Source organism: Schistocerca piceifrons, chromosome 2, assembly GCF_021461385.2.
Source record: "Schistocerca piceifrons isolate TAMUIC-IGC-003096 chromosome 2, iqSchPice1.1, whole genome shotgun sequence".
NCBI lineage: Eukaryota > Metazoa > Arthropoda > Insecta > Orthoptera > Acrididae > Schistocerca > Schistocerca piceifrons.
This window is the reverse complement of record NC_060139.1, coordinates 201654960-201673642: the sequence shown is the minus strand read 5'-3', so window position 1 is coordinate 201673642 and position 18683 is coordinate 201654960. Positions and strand designations below refer to the sequence as shown.

The 18683-nt window shown below is 42.1% G+C and overlaps 1 long non-coding RNA gene and 1 other non-coding gene across 2 annotated transcripts in view; both read right to left on the bottom strand.

The window, feature by feature from the left end:
• Nucleotides 1–3769: 3769 nt before the first annotated feature.
• Nucleotides 3770–18683, bottom strand: part of LOC124775102 — a 322915-nt gene continuing 308001 nt past the window's right edge. Inside the window, exon 3 of the long non-coding RNA XR_007015596.1 lies at nt 3770–3833. This is a non-coding gene — a long non-coding RNA (uncharacterized LOC124775102). The remainder of the gene's footprint in view (nt 3834–18683) is intronic.
• Nucleotides 13576–13652, bottom strand: Trnas-cga. Its single transcript has one exon. It is a non-coding gene; the product is annotated as a tRNA-Ser (tRNA).

Below are 18683 nucleotides of genomic sequence, written 5' to 3'. Positions count from 1 at the left end.
AAAACTTCATATGGACATATTCCACATTCCGAATGTTTTCCGAGGTACAACACTTTTAATGCATATTGTTATTTTTTCTCTGTTATTCAATACATTGTCAGGTTTACACATGGTTCAGATGGCTCTAAGCGCTATGGGACTTAACATCTGAGGTCATCAGTCCCCTAGACTTACAACTACTTAAACCTAACAATCAGGATTCGAACCTGCGACCGTAGCAGCAGCGCGGTTTCGGACTGAAGTGCCTAGAACAGCTCGGCCACAACCGCCGGCAGGTTTATACATGTATAACAGTTAGTAAACATTACAATATGCGTTTTAGAAAGTACAAATTGACAAATACGTATTTTAACATATTCGCCTCTAAGTTTTATCGTATACGTCACATTACAGTTAACAACAAACTTTCCAATATCTCACCATCAACTTCAGTGTATTTGCACACTCTTGGGCGAACATGTGTTGCTTGTTGAGTGCCTCTGCACGTTCCCTACTGCAGGCAGCTGTGTCCATGAAGCGACCAAGCACTTCATCTCGCGTATCACCTTCTGCTTGCACAACTCAGACTTAATCCAACCTCATAAAGAATCTAACGGCGTAAGGTCAGACTATCTTGGTGGCCTGATAAATATACTCCTACGATCAACCCAGCGATTAGGGTAAGTGCAGATGAGATGTTACCTCACATATCTGAGAAAAAGGCGAGTGGTTCAGCTATGCTGGAAGTAAACTACAGTCCGTGTGGCCAAAGGAAAGTCCTCAAGGTCTTCAAAAAACATATTTTCCTAAAAAGGCAAGTAATTCCGTCCCATCAATCGCTCTTCTAAAATGACTGGGCCTATCAACATGTGACCGATTATGCTGCACCAGATATCGATAGAAAAACGAACTTCGATATTGGTTTCCACCGTACCGAATGTATTTTCTCGATTATTAATGATTATTACGTGTGTTGTTGATTCCAGTCAGTGTATGGCTTCATCAGTGAACAGTGTTGATGAAAGCAAATGATTTTAATTTAATTCAAATCTTGTGACACTGTCGCCAACGTCAAATTTGTGGGCACGCTGTCTGCAAAATGAGCACAAGTTTTCCGCATGTGATGTTCACCATAGATGTGATAGTTGGACATTGATACGTGCAGAAAGTTGCCATGTGGTAGTAGGAATTCGTTGCACCCTTTCGACAATGTATTGAGTGGTCCTGCACAGGTTGTAATACAACGCGTTCAGAAGAAAAGTAGGAACTTAGATGAATATCTGTTTTACGCAGTGTGCTGAAAACTCTAATAAACATCTGTGATCAGGAACTCGACTTGTCGGAAAGCGCCGGCGGTATTCTTCGAACTGCAGCGGGAATATTACCATCGTAGAAGCCGTTAACGTACGCCACGTGTGCATATTCTTCACTAGCATAGCGCCCGCTGCCTCGCTCTCGTAGACTGTATGTTTTTCACCGTTACCTTTTTTTATAATCGAATTTTTATGATGTTCACAAACTGCAAAACCTTCTAAACTTTTCACGCTAAGTAGGGTAGTAGAAGCATGGTCTGTTCCAAATTTATTTCTGTCCATACAGCGTTCTGGTAACTGGAGTCCAAGCTTTTTTTTATGAAGCCTTCTGCGTTGTTGAAGTGATATTTTCATAGAAACTTTAATCTTCTAACGCATATTTCTTTGTATCTCACTGAGAAATGAAATACGAATTTTCATAGATTTAGCTCTAAAAATATTTTAAAATAAGGAAATATTTTCTTAAAAAATTTCATTCTCCGTTTCAGTCACTTAGAGGGTTGAATTTCCAAAGATATTGAAACAAGTACTTTTTTTTCTTATTTCCAAACTAGAAGCGAAATACCATTTTTCATATATGTACCTTTGAAAATGCTTTAGTAATTGTTTGATAACGATTTATTTTCAAAATAAAACTTCCACTTACTTTTCATCTCATTGGGGGCTAAATTTCCAAAAAAAAAACGAAGAGCGTATTTCTCTATTTCTGACTGGGAAACCAAATATCTATTTTCGTAAGTCTAGGTTAAAAATTGCCTTAATAGAGCCATTGGAAAACAGATACGTGAACGTATTCAGTGAATCATTCCGTGCCTGGACACTGTCGACTGTGGTCAGTGTCGACGTCGGTGGCCTTCCTTCCAGTTTCCTACGGCGGGACATGACAGTGCATTTGGGCCATATACCGCCAGAATATCATTCATGATGGATCTTTAAGCAATTTAGAAGTTTTGCCCATTAGGATCTTACAGTTCTGTGTACTTGAACTCATGAGTACAATTCAAGTTGACGCGACACTACTCTTCCACACAATGGTGCACCTATTACACGTACAGCAGCAGAACTACGCTATGTGATCAAAAGTATCCGGACACACCCAAAAACATACGTTCTTCATATTAGGTGCATTGCGCTGCCACTCATTGGCCCTGTGCTCCGTGGACGTCCATCTCCTCGTCTATGGGTGTGAAAATGTTCACTGAGCACTGATAGCACCATCGTTGCACGACTGACGCTGTACGTCCAACTTACATGGCAATTCTGCGGAAGGAAAGTTCCAACACTGGGAAGGCCACAATTTGACCCTTTGCAGACTCGCTTAGTTGGCTGTAGGAAGAACGAGTGCGCCTCCGTGGCACGATTTCCTGCTTACTTCACACGTTTTGCGGTATACTGAGCCTCCTAGATGCTAGGGTTCTCTGTTAAATGGTAGACGCAGATGGCCCTCTGCACTGTCTCTTGGCTGACGATATTGAAACCACTATCAGTCCATCTACTATCCCCCAGGTGGCATATGACGTCATCGGATCAAAATCGACGTCGTGTTTCCAGGTGAACTAACTTTTTCCGGCAGTGTATATCTGAGCAACAACAGTCTTTTTCTGAAGTAAGTATGTTCACAGTCATAATAACGTTTCATTTGTCCAGTTACAGATAGTTTCGTTCCTAACGTCATAATCTGTGCAAATACGACGTTTAACATAATTATCCATATGCTGAAACCCAGCACCAGGCCGTATTCTTATTTTACCTTCCAAAATTTAAACCCCGCAAATCGAACCTCAGTGAATTCCAGGCCAAATTGTTGGAGCCCAGTTTGTAGATTAGCGACTGTGTTTGCTGATACTCTGTCTGGAACTGCTGTGTCTAATCTTGAAGCAGCATATTTAGTTTGTGGAAATACTTCTTACGGTGGGTATTACATTGAAAGAAAAAGAAACGTGTTAATAATAGATTCTCAAAGGACACTGGTAACTTTAAAACTGGAAATAGGCGTGAGCATGAACAGTGTGATATATTGATGTGTCACAATGCAGTCCTTAGTCAGTTGGGTCGATGGTGCATTTGCATATGCCTCAGAACTTTTTTAATTATGGTAGGACGCACTGACTGTTTTTAGGATTTGTATGTACCGTGTATTGATTTCATATAAACAATTAGTGTGAGTGATGCACTGCATGTTTTCGAATTTCCGCACGTTGAATGTGATACAATACCTTAAAAGCGCTCAAAGGCGACTCAAATTTAAGAGAGGCAGAACAACACACTCGCAGACATCACACGAAATACCAGTGTAGAAAGCTGCACTTGAAAATTGGAATAAATCCCTGAAACGCGCCGTTCCACGAAAGAGAAGCAAACTTAACTGTTGCAGTGTTTGTTTAAATCAAGACACGTTTAGTTGGCTGAAAATAATAAACAGAATATCTGTACAGAAACTATAGTACTGATGATGTGTCAACTTAGGTTTTGTGTACATCGCTACGCCACGCTACTTGCCAGACTGTCAGCAGCTGTTCCGTCCTTCTGCTGTGAGCCTACCTGCAAAGAGAATATTGACAATCAGTTACGTGTCATAGGAAATTCAAACATTCACGTGTTTTCGACGTAAAGAACCAGTCACCGTAGATATGGTGCGGAATTTGCGCCGGTCGTCGCATCGAATCCTGGTAGTGGAAGAAATGGTCGTCGTCAGTACTTGTCTAACAGCGGAAGGAGAGGTAGAGACGCAAAGACGTTGATCTTAGGACTTAGGTCCTCGGTTAAAATGTAAACCACTTCGAAGTATGATATGGAATGAAGGCGTATGACACTGCTACAACTGCAAGGAATGCGGTGGATACACACCTTAAGCAAAACCATCTACAGCAATAGAGTAAGACAGGAACGTGAGTTGTCATTTTTGTTGATCACAATATTATTCCAACGTTTGCGAAAGTTGTTCATCAAATTAATTCTCCAGCTGCCAGTCGTATCAAGCAAAGCAATGCTCTAGGTTTTGTTCGTGGAAGGAGCCATTACACTCGTCGACAGTTGGATTTTGTTTCCAAGAAATGTGAAGCTTCATTTAATGGTTGCTTCAAACATTTCGGCTGTTTCCTGGGATTAACTGGATGCTGCTTCATGGTCGCAGTCTGACTGGGAATTCATTCTGTAACGTCTCGGTATTTGACGAAGTTGTTTCCGTATCTTGGAATCTAATACTACACCTCGACATTCTGTGATAAATTTCACGGAGAAAGCTTTTGACGACGCAGCTTCATCCGTGATAGGGCAAGATTTCTAGAGGTTGATTTTATTAGTTGTGCTGAACATCCTGTTTTTAAATTACCTTCTGATGCTGCAGAGGAGGTTAGAAGAGAGGCATATCGTGTGTTGGCTAGGGCGCATCCACCCAAGAGCATACAACAGCAGCTGAGAGGGCTGATTTGCGTTCACTTAGAGTTATTCCGGATATCGTTATTTTACCCATGCACAAGGACAAAGCTATCTTTTTTTTAGACGAGCAAGATTACGTTCAAATGATGCAGTATTTACTATCTGATACAGCGTATCGTAGGTGCGGAGCTGGCACCACAAAAAATATTGAGAGAGAGACTAACAGCCTCGTGAAGAAAAGTTCCATGTCAGAGGAGGCTATGAAGAGTCTTAATTCTTATTATACGGTTCACCCTTGTTTATATCACCTTCCGAAAATCCACAGGGAAAGAATTCCTCTTGGGCCGATTGTAACATTGGTGCTACGACATATCGAGTAACAAAACATCTCCATCTACATCTCGATGGATACTCAGCAAATCACATTTAAGTGCCTGGCAGAGGGTTCATCGAACCTCCTTCACAATTCTCTATTATTCCAATCTCGTATAGCGCGCGGAGAAAACGAACACCTATATCCTTCCGTACGAGCTCTGATTTCCCTCATTTTATCGTGGTGATCGTTTCCCCCTTTATAGGTCGCAGTCAACAAAATATTTTCGCATTCGGAGGAGGAAGTTGGTGATTGGAATTTCGTGAGAAGATTACGTCGCAAAGAAAAACGCCTTTCTTTTAATGATGTCCAGCCAAATCCTGTATCACTTCTGTGACACTCTCTCCCATATTTCGCGATAATGCAAAACGTGCTGCCTTTCTGTGAACTTTCTCGATGTACTCCGTCAGTCCTATCTGGTAAGGATCCGACACCGCGCAGCAGTATTCAAAAAGAGGACGGACAAGCGTGGTGTACGCAGTCTCCGTAGTAGCTGTGTTACATTTTCTAAGTGGCCTGCGAATAAAACACAACCTTTTGTTAGCCTTCCCCACAACATTTTCTCTGCGTTCCTTCCAATGTAAGTTGTTCGTAATTGTAATTCCTAGCTATTTAGTTGAATATACGGCCATTATATTTGAATTATTTATCATGTAACCGAAGTTCTTTTAGCACTTTTAGTACGAAGTTCTTTTCTTTTAGCACTCATGTGGATGACCTCACCCTTTTCGTTATTTACGGTCAACTGCCAATTTTCACACCATTCAGATATGTTTTCTAAATCATTTTGCAGTTTGTTTTGATCTTCTGATGGCTTTATTAGTCGATAAACGATAGCGTCATTGCAAACAACCTAAGACGGCTGCTTGGATTGTCTCCCAAATCAGTTATATAGATGAGGAACAGCAAAGGGCCTATAACACTACCTTTGAAAACGCCAGAAATCACTTCTGTTTTACTCGATGACTTTCCGTCAGCTACTACGAAATGTGACCTCTCTGACAGGAAAGCACAAATCCAGTCACATAACTGAGACGATATTCGATAAGCACGTAATTTCACTTCAGGCTTTCGTGTGGTACAGTGTCAAAAGCCTTCTGGAAATCCATAAATACAAAATCGATCTGAAATCCCTTGTCAATGGCACTCAACATTTCATGCGAATAAAGAGCTAGTTGTGTTTCACAAGAACGATGTTTTCTAAACCCATGAGGACTCTCTGTCAATATACCGTTTTCTTCGAGGTAATTCATAATGTTCGAACACAATATATGTTCCAGAATCCTGCTGCATATCGACGTTAATGATATAGGCCTGTAATTGAGTGGATTACTCCTACTACATATCTTGAATATTGGTGTGGCGTGTGCAACTTTCCAGCCTTTGGGTACGGATCTTTCGTCGAGCGAACGGTTGTGTATGATTGTTAAGTATGAAGTTAACTCATCGGCATACTCTGAAAGGAACATAATTTGTATAGAGTCTGGACCAGAAGACTTGCTTTTACTAAGTGATTTAAGTCACTTCACTACTCCGCGGATATTTACTTCTACGTTCCTCATGTTGGCAGCTGTTCTTGATTCGAATTCTGGAATATTTACTTCGTCTTCTTTTGTGAAGGCATTTCGGAAGGCTCTGCTTTGACAGCACTGTCTTCGATAGTATCTCCATTGCTATCGCGCAGAGAAGGCATTGATTGTTTCTTGCCGCTAACATATTTCACATGCGACCAGAATATCTTTGGATTTTCTGCCAGGTTTCGAGACAAAGTTTCGTTGTGGAAACTGTTATAAATATCTCGCATTGAAGTCCGCGCTAAACTTCGAGCTCCTATAAAAAATCGCAAATCTTGGGGAACACCTTGCTACTCTGTTGAGCCCACTAGTAGGTCAGTGTGAGCATGACATTAAGAGCTCGGCAAATTTCTTAGATCGATTACAGGGAATGGGTTTCAATGACACTGATAGTCTAGTAGGTTCAAATGTGGTCTCGCCGTTCATTCGCGATTCCCGTATGGTTTTTTAAGGTTAATTGAGGTTAGGTTTGATACTGAATTAACGAACCTATTTCTTCATGTGTTGATTTCCATTTACTTTTTATTCAGTCACCAATGTTGTGAGCAGTGGAAGTTTCGATGGGGAGTCCGTTGTTGCTTATTATTACCAACTTGTTCATGGAACAGTTCGAGTACTGTTCAAATGCCTCCAAACACTATGGGACGTAACATCTGAGGTCATCAGTCCCCTAGACTTAGGACTACTTAAACGTAGCTAACCTAAGGACATCACACAAATCCATGATCGAGGCAGGATTTGAACCTGTGACCGTATCAGCAGCGTGGTTCCGGACTGAAGCGCCTAGAACCGCTCGGCCACAGCGGACAGTTCGAGAAACGCGCCGTGGAGTCACCGGCTGTGAAACCTGCATGTTGTTTTTTCCAGATATTTAGACGATCTTTTATCGTTTAGCCTCATAGCAGTGAGAATATGAACGACTTTTTAGGACACTTGAATTCAGTGGTATTTTGGAAATTTGTGGTAAGGTCTTATTGGACCAAACTGCTGAGGTCATCAATCCTCAAGCTTACACACTACTTAATATAACTTAAACTAATTTATGCTAAGGACGATACACACATCCATGCCCGAGGGAGAACTCGAACCTCCGGCGGGGGGGGGGGGGGGGGGGGAGGGGGGGGGAGCCGCGCGGACCGTGACAAGACGCCTTAGATCCCACGGCCACCCCGCGTGGCATTTGAATTCAATCCACTCGAATACGTTACGATGGAGGTGGAAACGGATGATTGCTTTCTCTCCCTCGACATGTTTGTTAGGAGTAATGTTGATGGTACTTTGGGACTTGCTGTTTACAGGAAGACCACTCACACTGACTTGTACTTACACGTTGATAGTTGTCACCATACAGCTCAGCGCGAAGATGTACTTCACATTTTGGTTCACAGGGCCTACGTCATCTCGGACCCTGAGAGTTTTTCAGCTCAGTTAGCCCATTTTGGGTCACTTTTTGTCAGAATGGTTATAGTGAAAGACAGATATGACGTGCGTTTCGCTATGGACCAACCGTGCACCGGATGAGTGATGATAACACCAAGGTGGCAAGGTGACACTGAAGTTAGCGGCCATTTTGCCTTACACAAGGAGCATTTTCAACAAGATTCGTCGTATTATGCATAAATATGGTGTGAAAAGTGTTTTTCGGCCATCATCTTACAACAGCCGATGATATCTCCTATTGGAGAACATTGTCTTGGTGCAGGTCGTGCTATGGAGGATAATACGGAGATTCTGGAATGCACCTCCACCTACTTGGATAGTGTTATAACAGATGCTGTTGAAATCAGATGAGCAAGTAACCTTATAAATTAAATAGAAATGGAGGTTTTTTTCTTCCTGTCTTCCACGTAAAAAAAAAAAAAAATCGGAGGATCTCCAGTGATTATTAATTTTCGCTCTCGACAAGTTCTGACGTCGGTCATATTTGGTTGTGATGCGGCGCAAGTGTTTACAGTTTTATAGTGTGCGTCTGTGTGTGTGTGTGTGTGTGTGTGTGTGTGTGTGTGTGTGTGTGTGTGTGTGAGGGAGAGAGAGAGAGAGAGAGAGATCTTTCCGGAATTGCTTTGCAACTCTCCAAACCGAGGTTTTAAATTAACTTGCATAATTCTTATTTGCTGCAGCTTTGCTTTGAAAATGACAGGGTGTGGAGCTGTGGAAACATCGACGATTGTTAATGACGTCACCGATCTACATTCGCAGAAGTTATCTGAACACTGTTAACGGTTTCTGTATCGTGTAATTGGAAGGTAATCCTGACGGCCCGTATGTACTATTCGAGAGTTGCAAGTTAAGTCTTGATACTGGGTTTTTATATTCTTCCTCTTGTCAACGTCATTATAGCGCAAGGAGTGCAGGACAGCTTCAGTGAGGTCTGAGAGGTAAGAGATGGGGTACTGGCGAAAGTGAAGCTGCAAGAATGGGCAATGAGTCATGCTTGGATAACTCAGTTGGTGGAGCACTTGCACGAGAAAGGCAAAGGAGCCACTTTCAAAGCCCGTTCCGCCACACAGTTTCATTACGGTAGGAAGTCCCAAATTACCGCACACTCAGCTGCAGAGGGACTATTGCTTCTGAATCACCGATATCAGCAAGAATATCACAATAACAACAACATAATGTAATGCGTTGGATTTAACTTCTCTGTTCGGCCATACCTTACATTAAAAATACAAAGCCTGACTGTTTTCACATAGGATCCATGCGCATGCCCATAGTTTACACTGCTTGTCCACCGTCTAGATCCCGCAGGTGCCGCATGATGGCTCTACGCGTTTTACCTGAGTATATAAGCTACGACGCCGATTTATTAAACCAGGCATACTTTTTATTTACGGCAGGTCTTCGAATTGGCGCCCCTCTGTGACAAGAGCTGCCTGATACCTTCTGGACACTTTGTTACACTCGAGTTGCGACATAGTCGCAGCAGATGTACAATGATCCCTGCAACGTTTATGTCTCTGTTTCAGTTACGATCTAGGAACTTGCACAAAACTAATTAATTTCGGTCTATGATGGTGCTTTTCTAACAGACGTGGCGTTTTTACGTGAGTGTGATACAATCAGAAAATAAGGAAAAGCCGGGAAAGTCACGTCGTTTCGTGTAGAGCAGTACAAGGTCTCAGGTCTTAAAAAATGGTTCTCGCAGACCGAAATTAACTACCTGTTTTATAAGACTGTGGTCTATAACAGAAATAAAGGCATGAAGCTAGAAGTCAAATTTTGGTAGTCGACATTCTTCAAACAGCAAGCCGAATATTATCTTTAACCCTTCAATTGTATGAGTACTGTAATTTAAATTAAAGCAGAAAATGACCTGCTAATAAATTTTAATTTTTTTATCTATGGTGTGTTTTTGCAGCATCGCCCCATCATCAGGTGGCAGTTTCAATGTTTAGTTGAGGTGCGTTGCTCCTGAGAAACCAACGGTATGACCGTAACTGCCCTCAATGAAGGATCAAAGCCGCCTTATCGTGTCGTAAATAAATAAAAAAGAAGAAACATAATATTCTCTGTTTATTTCGAGATTTTATTCGTATTTTAAACAGAGAGTTGTGAAATGCGAAAACAGCCTCCCATACATGTGTATGTGTAATGTATGAGGAGGGTAACCGTAACACAACTATATCTGTCACATGTTATTTACAAACGTACAAAATTTTTTTATTAACTTCTTTGCAATTTAGTTAAAGTACACTTTGTATTGCCTTAAAATAATGTCGCGCAGGACTTGCGACCATGATATAAAACTGAGAGCACTTTTTATGTCAGTGCTAAATGTGTTGCTAGAAATGGTCACTAGTTGTTGAAAACGCTATTGTGTATTTTGTACCGATTGTTGTCGTATGAAGACTTGCAACCGTTAACGCAAATTTTCTGGGCTTAGGGTAGGGTTTGTTGTTAGTGTAAGCAATGTAACTACAGGAAAGAAACTTTACAGCGGAGTTGCGTGCTTGCCACCAGTTAGTAAAAGTTGTATTTTTAGCTGCTGGTGCGTAAAGTCGTACAGTGATACGAGATCGTCAAATGTTACGACATATTGGAAATGAGTAGTTATGTTAGCAGCAGGGAAGCTAAAGCAAAGCCTCAGATGGCTGTCACAAAACATACTGCTTCATAATTAAATTAATCAACAGAGATCACTTCTGTAGCTTAAACCGAGAAGGGATAGATTAACAGAACTGACATGTGTTCGTCTTTGCTTGGTTGCTATCTATGGAATCAGCAGTGAACTGGGAAATGGAGTCACAGCACGTACGTCGTTCGAAAATAGTTTTTGCTTCTGGTTTATGAGATATAAGTGTTTCACGAGAATGCTTAACAACAAGAACCGACACACTGTCGCTCGGTAATCGTCACATACCATCCGAATTCCTGCCGCCACCAGGCTGTCGGCTTCGAACTAGCGAGCGCTGCAAGACGTGACAGAGACGAGTGACATTCCGCCCTGCCCTGAGGGCCACAAAGGATTCCCGCCAATATTACGTATCGGGACATCAGCGGCGATCGACAGACCGCAGCAGCTGCTGTCTTCCCAATCCGCTACTTAGATACACAACTTTTACAGCCGTCTTCTCAACAAATTTCGGCGATCCACAACTTTCACTGCCCCAGGGCGTAGTATTTTTTATCGAACCCGTCCAGCGTTCTGGCATCAACGATTTTTCATCTCTTGACGTGACGTATTTCTAGTTCTCTATCCTTGGAGGAACACTACCGTATTTTACGGACTGTAAGAAATACTTTTTTGGAAAATTGCCCCCAAAATTCACATGCGTCTTGTACTCGTAATTAACACAAAAATGTGCTGGCGTAAGCTGTCGCCAGTATACCAGTCGGCAAAGAGGTTGCAGGAAGATCGATAAAAGGTGCTGAATCAAGTGCGCGTGTCAAGAGAGAGCCCAAAGACAGACTAGCAAGCAACGCGCTGCCAACGCCCTCTCGACCACCAGTATTTAGATCCGGAGGCCCCAGCCAGTCGCAGTCATAGTCAGAGAGAGTGCGAGTCTCAGACTCAGGCAGTACATAGCGAGAATATAGTGTTTATAGTGAGACTTGTACTTCATCAGCAGTGACGCTAACGTGGACTATTAAAAAAGAGCATGTACCACAACACCTGGACTAGTTTAAAGATAAGTAGCTTTCTGTTCTAGTAACTAAGGAATCTTGTTAATAGATGTACGCAGTTGTGTTATAGAAAGAGGATACCGGCCACCAAACAACATCCTCACCTTGCTTCACATGGTACAAGTCCCTACAGTGGCAATGACGACGCAGAACGTCAATTTAAAGTGATTTGTGTTATCTGTTTCGTGATGGAGAAAAATAGCAGGTATTCATATGATGCGGGTTATAAATTGAGAGTACTAGTATATTCAGAGGAACATGGAGACAGAGCAGATGAGCGGCATTTCGGCCCAACATAAAAAACCATTCGCGATTGGAGGGCTACTAAATAAGAACTGAAAAAAATTAGGAAGACTAAATGTGCAATTAGAGGACTGAATGCAAAATGGACGAAACTAGAAGAAGACGTTTTTCAGTGGCTTCAAGGACACCATCAAAATGGTACTGGGATTAATACAAAAATGATTCAAACATGCTGTCGCAAGCTAGCGCTACAGTGAAAGTTGATAGACTTAAGGATGGAATTGGTTGGTGCCACAGGTTTATGAAGCGTCATGGACTTAGAATGCGAACTAAAACCAAAATACCTCAGAAAATTCCGCAAGAGTACGAAAAGAAAATATTATCTTTCCATCGCGTCACTATTCAACATTGAAAGAAAACCAGGGTGGAAGTAAGCCAAATAGCGAATATGGACGCAACTCCACCGAAATTTGTTGTGCCGAGTAACTGAACTATTGCCATGAAACGTGCTAAAACTGTAACTGTAAAAACAAGAGGAGGTGAAAAACTACACTTCACTGTTTCCTTTCATGTTTTGCTGACGGTACTGAACATATTCAGTGATCATTTTCAAGAGCAAAACAATGCCAAAAATTTCTGAAATACCGCCAGCTGTTTTTGCTCACTTACATGACAAGGTCTGGATGGACGAGGCTGTTATAAGATTATGGATTAACAGAGCCTGCGGAAGAAAAAAAGATGCTTTATTGGAGAAGAGTTCTCTTCTTGTGCATTATGGATTAACAGAGCCTGCGGAAGAAAAAAAGATGCTTTATTGGAGAAGAGTTCTCTTCTTGTGCTACATCACCTTAGTAGTCATTTGAAAAATTCTGTGAAGGAGTAATTGAGACAGGGAAACGTAGAGCTTGCTGTTATTCTGAGGGTACTTACTTCACAACTTCAAGCTCTTAACGTCTCGATAAATAAACCATTAAAGTGTATATGAGAGACGAATGGAACAAATGGATGACGGATGAAATCCAACTTAGTTCATGACGAAGGAAGCTTTGAAAAAATCTACAATCAAGTGTGTCAGTGGATAAAACTGTGGTCTGGTACAATATATCATGCTGAAGAACTATATGGGCTGCCTCGATCATGCCTTCATCGTCTTCTACAAACTGATAATGACGGTCAGCTGGACAAGATAGGTGGACAAAAGACGTTTACCTTCGAAAAAGAAAAGGAATTAGTAGAGCGGGTTCTTAGGTTGTCAGCTTATGGATCCGGACTGGATTCTGAAGCTATAATAAAAGCTGCTTCTTTCTACGCAGAGCAAAATGGAGTCGACCAAAAGTTTTTAAAACAACATCAAATGACAGGAATTGATTGGGTTATCACTTTTCGAACGTGCACTCCTAAAATAACGTTGAGTAAGGCTGAAAGTCTGTCTTAATTTCGTTCCAATGGCCTTAATAAACTTTAGAGAAGCTCTCACTTGCAAGTCACGTTAAATAGTACACCCACTATCATCCAAAGTGCAGGACACTAAACACTTTTGAAAGTAAACAAAGAGTGTGCGCTGATATGAAACTTCATGGTAGAGTAAAACTGCGTGCCGGACCGAGACTCGAACTCGGGACCTTTGCCTTTCGCGGGCAAGTGCTCTACCAACTGAGCTACCCAAGCACGACTTACACCCCGTCCTCACAGCTTTACTTCCGCCAGCACCTCGTCTCGTACCTTTCAAACTTTACAGAAGCTCTCCTGCGAACCTTGCAGGACTAGCACTCATGAAAGAAAGGATATTGCGGAGACATGGCTTAGCCACAGCCTGGGGGATGTTTCCAGAATGAGTCGTGCTTGGGTAACTCAGTTGGTAGAGCACTCGCCCGCGAAAGGCAAAGGTCCCGAGTTCGAGTCTCGGTCCGGCCCACAGTTTTAATCTGCCAGGAAGCTTCACTCAGCTTGAAGTTTATAAGAGTATCACTGTCTCAACATTAACGGATGGAAGCGATTCTTGAGCGAATGAAATTAATTATCGAAACTAAATACAGTCGTCTGAAATGCGGTTCCTCGGATCAGTGAGACGATACTCCCTAAAAGACGAAAAACACAATGAAGAGATAAGGTCGCAAGTAAATATATTCTCAATGAACGACCGGATTTCCCAGAACAAACAAATTAGTACAGTCACATTTCTAGGATGAAGGACAAGAGAATTCCGAGACTTGCCCTCAGATATCATCATCATACCGAAAGAAGAGATGATGGTCACCCTGAAGAAACGACAGGAAAATTTGGGTCGTAACAGTGCAATAGCCTAATCCAGGAAGAAGGAGTAAGATGTACAGTTGCACTCAGCCCATCTCGATCGACGTCTTACCTGGACGTTTCTGGTCCGTATCAACATGTGAGATGCTTCTACATGTGATGTGAACCCTTCTACCCTTGTTTCCCACTCAGTCCTCTCAATTCTCTTTAGGCCGTCATAAGTTACTCTTTGCGGTAGCTATCTGTGGAAAAGCAATACGTTCATTCTATGTTTTCTGTAGACTGTATGAGGATGTGTGCTCTCCAATGGGCTAGTATTGGTCTATTTGATGTTCAGCACCCTTTGCCCACAACTGGGCGTCATCTGGCAGTTCTGGTAGCCAAATGTCAGTTATGTTCTCACCGCTAAAGGTATCAGTTGTGGCATTACTACTACTATCGCTAGCTGATATTGTTTCATTTTTTGCCAATGTCAGGCGGTTGGTTACTGACTCTACAGGACAATTAGATATTTGAGCTTGACTGGGGGGCTACGCATTTTTCGCGCTGGGAAGGTGCACTCCCAGTGTGACCTCAGAGTCCTGTTGGCAGAAGGCAGTGACTGAATCTCGCTAGGTGAGGCGACCCTCCTCAGGGAGACTGGCAGTTTTCGCGGAAGTGAGGCTGCGCTCTGCTGCAGCAACACTGCAGACCATCAGTCATTAACAAAGCTCTCATAATGAACTCCTTGTATTTGTTACACTCTTATAAATATGTCTGTTTCTTGTCTTGAATAACTGTGAAGGAAAGGATATGACCTCTCACTTGCAAGTCACGTTAAATAGTACACCCGCTATCATCCAAAGTACAGTACACTAAACACTTCTGAAAGTAAACAAAGAGTGTGCGCTGATATGAAACTTCATGGTAGATTAAAACTGCGTGCCGGACCGAGACTCGAACTCAGGACCTTTGCCTTTCGCGGGCAAGTGCTCTACCAACTGAGCTACCCAAGCACGACTTGCACCCCGTCCTCACAGCTTTACTTCCGCCAGTACCTCGTGTCCTACCTTTCAAACTTTACAGAAGCTCTCCTGCGAACCTTGCAGGAATAGCACTCTTGAAATAAAGGGTATTGCGGAGAAATGGCTTAGCCACAGCCTGGGGGATGTTTCCAGAATAAGTCGTGCTTGGGTAACTCAGTTGGTAGAGCACTCGCCCGCGAAAGGCAAAGGTCCCGAGTTCGAGTCTCGGTCCGGCACACAATCTGCCATGAAGCTTCACTCAGCTTGAAGTTTATAAGAGTACCACTGTCTCAACATTAACGGATGGAAGCGATTCTTGAGCGAATGAAATTATTTATTTATTTTATTTATTTATGCATTTATTTTACCTGGCAAGATTAGGGCCTTCAGGCCCTCTCTTACACCTAACCAGGCATACTCAGATTCAACAAATTTCAGTGTCTACAGAAAATTAGGACATATAACATGTTATACAGTATTAATGTTAAAGAAAAAAAATAGAGATTATAAAAGTAGTACAATGAAAATTATAACAATCAAAAAATAATTATAACAATCAAGAATAACAAAAATAATAATAATAATGATAATAATAATAATAATGACTATGTATATGAAAGTAAACATATTTTTCTTTTATGAGTGTCAGTCCTATTGCTAGTCGGGAATTTTCTCGTTATATTAGTGCAGCTTGTGAGTTATTCTCATCAAGCAGAGACATAAGACGATGGAATGGGGTGAAAGAGATATAGAAGAGGTAGATAGGTTAGAGGAAGAGAAATAGAATGGTAAAATTCGAAGCTATGATGGAGAGGAGAAAGGAAAAGATGAGGGGGGGCACAACAATGGTGGCTATACCGTCCCTAATATGTAAGTCTTAAGTTCCCTCTTGAATGTTGAGTGGTTTTGGATAAGACGCAGATCACAGGGGAGCGCGTTCCATAGTCGTATGGCTGAGATGCAGAATGACACGGAGAAAGATTTTGTGTTATGTAAAGGTACAGCCAAGATGCTAGACGTATCCGATCTGATATTGCGGTTGTGGAATGATGATAGGTGTTTAATGTGAGAAGATAAGTATTGGGGGCACCAGTGGCTAAGAAATCGATGAAGTAAGCACATCGTGTGGAGATCGCGTGCCTTATGTGGGCGTATCCAACCTAGCTGGGAGTATGAAGGACTGATATGATCATACAACCGTATGTTGCATACGTATCTAACACAAGCATTCATCACTAGCTCGAGGCATCTCGAATTTTCATTATTTGTGCCATGTTGAACTACATCACAGTAGTAAAGATTAGGCAAGACTAGTGTTTGGACTAATTTTTGTTTAACATGGGTTGGAAATATTTTTCTAAATTTTTGAATTGCATGTAGGGAGGAGAGCGATTTCCGGCAAGCTGTGACTGTTTGTTCTTCCCAGTTTAGGTGTTCATCCAAGATTATTCCAAGGTCTTTTACTGTTTTTTGGTATGGTAGTTGGGTACCATTGAGGAGTATCTGAGGGACTGTTTCGCGAAAGTACCGACTGATTAACTTTGGATGAGATATAAGTATGACCTGGGATTTCTTGGGGTTTAGTTTCAGACCTAGGTTCTGTGCCCATCGAGAAACAGAGCAAAGATCTGCGTTCATACTCGCTACTGCGTCAGCAATGTTCTTGGGGCTTGCACTTACGTACAGTTGGATGTCGTCGGCATATAGATGGTAGTTGCAGGAGTGAATCACTGAAGAAATATCATTAATGTACAGTGAGAAGAGTAATGGGCCAAGGACGGAGCCTTGGGGAACTCCAGAGCGCACGTTTTTCCATGATGACTTTTCCGACCCACAAATGACTTGTTGACTTCTGTTTTTGAGGTAGCTGTCGAACCAGTGTATTGCGCTGTTTGAGAAATTCAGCTGCTTCATTTTAATTAGTAATATATCAAAGTCAACTGTATCAAAAGCCTTGCTAAAGTCAAGCAGTGTTAGGATGGTAGCTTCACGTCTGTCCATAGCATGTTTAATGTCATCAGTTACTTTGATTAATGCAGTTGCTGTACTATGGTGCTTTCGAAAGCCTGACTGATATTTGTCGTGGATGTTATGAGTTTTGAGGTAATCCGTCAGCTGTTCATGGACGATGTGTTCTAGGGCTTTAGATATTGCAGGAAGTATGTTGATCGGCCTGTAGTCACCTGGCGACTTAGGGTTGTCAGTCTTGGGTATAGGTTGAATTAAGCTTTGCTTCCACTCAGTAGGATATGTACTACTGACAAGAGACAGGTTGAAGATGTCTGTGATAACTAGAGTAATAGTGTTTACGACGTTCTTAATCATGCCAATGCTCACTCCATCATTTCCTACTGCCTCGAAAGAGATTCTCATAATTGTCTTGTGTACTGTGCCGGTAGTGACATGTTTTAGGAAAAACTTGTCTCTCGAGAGATTGATATCTTGGGGCTGGTAATTTGTCGCTGCGTGGCAGTTTACGGCTGTTGAGAAGAAATCGTTTAATTCTTCTGCAGACGCTTGATAAACAGCGTCAGATCTTCGCTTCCCTATAACGAAACTGCGCAGCTTTTTCCACAGTGCAGCAGATTTTGATATGCCGCATACGACAGAGCGGGCATGTCTGATTTTGGCATTCCTCACGCTTTGCTTGGTTCTATTTCGGAGTTTCCTATAAGCTTCGTACGCCTCGGGAGTTGGGTTACGCTTGAAGGCCCTATGTGCAGCATCACGTTCATTCATTAACTGGCGTAATGCAGTGGTGAGCCACGGAGCGGGAGCTCTCTTTACCTTGACAGTGCGTTGAGGAGCATGTTTATCATACAGTGCAATAATTTTGCGACATAATTCCCGAATTTTTCCGTCTAAAGTCGGTTCATTGCTTATATCATGCCAAGGCATGTCTGAGCAATCCTTTTGAAGAGCGTCATGGTTAACATTTTTTAGGTTTCTGTAGGTTACCAGGTGAGATTTTTCTTTGGTAGTATGTACTGAGTAATTTAAGAAAATCACGTCATGAGCAGAGAGTCCTGGAGCGGATGTCTGATTGGCGCGAATTATTTTGCTATTATGTCTATGAGTGTATGGCTGTGTGGCGTGTGATGAGTTGGGTCCAGCGGTGTTAAACTCATATCATTGGAGTGGAACAGTCTTCTAAGTTTTTCTGCAGAGGGAGATTTTAACTGTAAGTCGATGTTTGTGTCGCCCATAATGATTATGTGTTCATACAGTGTCACGAGCGAGGACAGGGCAGACTGAAAGGAGGACATAGCACCGACGCTTGGAGGTTTATAGATTATTCCAATTAGCAGTTTCTGATTTGATGTATTTATTTCGAGAAACAAGAACTCTGCTTCTCCTTCGCCCTTTGCATGCGATTTGCATAGTATAGCAGGTCTCAGATCAGAGCGAATATAGGCACCCACACCACCCCCGCGTCGTGTTT